The sequence below is a fragment of the Pongo pygmaeus genome, chromosome Y (genome assembly GCF_028885625.2).
Source record: "Pongo pygmaeus isolate AG05252 chromosome Y, NHGRI_mPonPyg2-v2.0_pri, whole genome shotgun sequence".
In the NCBI taxonomy this organism is placed as follows: Eukaryota; Metazoa; Chordata; class Mammalia; order Primates; family Hominidae; genus Pongo; species Pongo pygmaeus.
The window spans coordinates 8,754,996-8,757,768 of record NC_072397.2 but is presented as its reverse complement, the minus strand read 5'-3'; the positions used below and the strand labels follow the sequence as shown (position 1 = coordinate 8,757,768).

General features: G+C 36.2%; 1 non-coding gene across 1 annotated transcript; it reads left to right on the top strand.

Annotated features, from left to right (window-relative positions):
* Window positions 1–2,444: 2,444 nt before the first annotated feature.
* LOC129026015 (U6 spliceosomal RNA) lies at window positions 2,445–2,549 on the top strand. The gene has a single exon (XR_008497400.1). It is a non-coding gene; the product is annotated as a U6 spliceosomal RNA (small nuclear RNA).
* Window positions 2,550–2,773: the final 224 nt, after the last annotated feature.

Sequence of the window (2,773 nt, the reverse complement as noted above, 5' to 3'; positions counted from 1 at the left end):
ACACCTTTTTTAAAAAATAACTTTTGTATTGAAATAACTATTGACTCCTTGGAAGTTGCAAAGTTAGTACAGGGCTATCGTGTGTTTCCTCTTCACCTAGATTCCCCCAGTGGTTGACAGCTTATCTGTAGTAGAATATCAGATCACGATATTGACACTGGTACAGTGTGTGCACATCGGGCTGTGTTATTTCATCTTAAGTATGGGTTCCTATCACCATCAATGCAGTCAAGGTGCAGAACTGTTGCATTACTGTGAGGATCTACCTCACACTAACCTTGTGGCTCAGCCATCGCTCTGCTTACAGCCCAGGGGTGTCCTCACCTAGGGCAACCATAAATTTCTTCTCCATTTCAATAAATTTGTCATTTCTGAAATGTTATATAAATGAAATAAACCATTCATGACATTTGGAGACTCTTTCTACTTATCACAACACTCCTGAGAACCATCCAGGTTGTTGTGTATGTCAATATTTCATTCCTTTTTTACAGCTAAATAGGATTTCACAGATGTGTGCACCACAGTATTTTTTAACAGTTCACCATTGTTGGTTGGTGCTTTTTGTTGTATACAGATTTTTGTTGTAAATAAAGCTGCTTTGAACAATTATGTACAACATCTTTGTGGACAAATGTTTTTATTTTTCTGTGACAAATGTCCAGGAGTGAGATTGCTGGGTTTTATGGTAATTATGTTTGTTTTAAGACTGACAGGAGCTGGGTGCAGTGGTTCATGCCTGTAATTCCAGCACTTGAAGGCCGAGGGGGTGGATCACTTGAGGTAAGGAGTTCGAGACCAGCCTCGCCAAAATGGTGAAACCCCATCTGTACTAAAACTACAAAAATTGGCTGGGTGTGGTGGCATGCACCTGTAATCCTAGCTACTCGGGAGGCTGAGGCAGGAGAATCACTTGAATCTGGGAGGTAGAGGTTACAGTGAGCTGAGATTACGCCACTGCACTCCATCCTGGGTGACACAGTGAGACTCCTTCTACAAAAAAAAAAAAAAAAAAAAGGACTGACAGACTCTCTTCCAGAGTTACTGTTTTACTTTACACTCCCACCAACAGTGCATAAGACTCTAGTTTTGCCACATCTGGCCCATGTGTGTAGTGATACTTCATCATGGTCTGTATTTGCATTTCCCTCATGTCTAATGATGTTCAGCATGTTCTCATCTTCTGCAAAGATCTTTACATATTCAATGTATTTAATTTTGTTAAAGTGCAGCTGATCTACTTTTTTTTTTCTTTTATGGGTTATGCCTTTGAGGTCCTGTCTAGGAATTCATCAAGTCCTACACCCTGAGTATTTCTTCTGTGTTCATTTCCTAAAAGTTGTACAGTGAGATCTGTGATGTGTTTCAAGGTAATTATTGTACAAGATGTAAGGTTTAGGTCAAGGCTTTGGGGTTATTGGGCTATGTATATCCAAATGCTCTAGCATCATTTATTGTGAAGACTCTGTTCTCCATAAATTGCTTTTGTGAATGCGTCAAAATTAGCTGCCATATTTTTATGTTGGGGGGACTCTCTCTGGGTTCTTTATTTTATTCCACTGATCCGTGTTTCTGTTCCTTCTCCAGTATCAAACTATCTTGATTACTGTAGCTATCTGACTAGACTTAAAATCTGATGGGTTAATTTGTCCCATTTTTTATTCATTTTTCCCTCCCATTGTTTTAGCTGTTCCAAACAACTTTCCCTTTCTATACAAAATCTTACCATATCTTTTTAAAAAAATTTTCCTGGGACTATGATAGTCATTAAGTTAAACCTGTTTGTCACTTTGAGTGGAATTGACATCTTTATTTTAAACCATCTAATTCATGTTATATCTTTCCATTTGTTTAGATCTCTCGATAACTTTCAACATTTTGTAGATTTCCACATGTAAATCCTATGAGTATATTATTAAATTTACATTTCAGTTTTTCATTTTTTAAAGCAATTACAAATGGTATGTATATTTCTAACTTTGGTGTCCATGTATTCATTGCTTACATATGGAAATATAGTTAATTTTTATCTTATATCTGCAACCTTATGAATTCTTTGGAATTATATATATGTGTGTGTATATATGTATACATACATATACACAAAATCATGTTATGTACAAATAGCAACACTTTCTGAATGTTGTTGACAATCTTCTGCATTTTGTCAAATATTTTTAAAAATTCAATTTTATATGATGTGATTTTTCCTCTAAAGTCTGTTCATATGATAGATTACACTGATTAATTTTTAAATAATGGCCCAGCCTTGCACCCCTGGAATACATCACACTTGGCCATGATTTATAGTTCTTCTTATGTATTTTCACATTATGTACATTAATATTCTGTTGTGTTTCTGTCTCTTTATTATGGATGTATGTATGTAGTTTTCTGGTACTGTTTTCCCCTTGTTTTGGTATGAGGATAATAGTAGCTTCACAGTGCTCACTTCAGCAGCATAAATACTAAAAATTGCAATGATACAAAGATTAACATGGCCCCTGCATAAGGATGAAATACAAATTTGTGAAATGTTCCATTAAAAAAAACCAGTGGCTTCATAAAATGGATTAGAATTACTCTCTTTCCCTTCTTTCCTTCTTCTTTCCTTTTTTTTTTTTTTTTTTAAAGAGACAGGGTCTTGTTCTGTCCCCTAGGCTGAAGTATAGTGATGCATTCACAGCTGTGATAGCTCACCATAGCCTTGAACTTCTTGGCTCAAGCTATCCTCCCACCTCAGCCTCCTGAGTAGCTAGGACTGCAGGTGTGC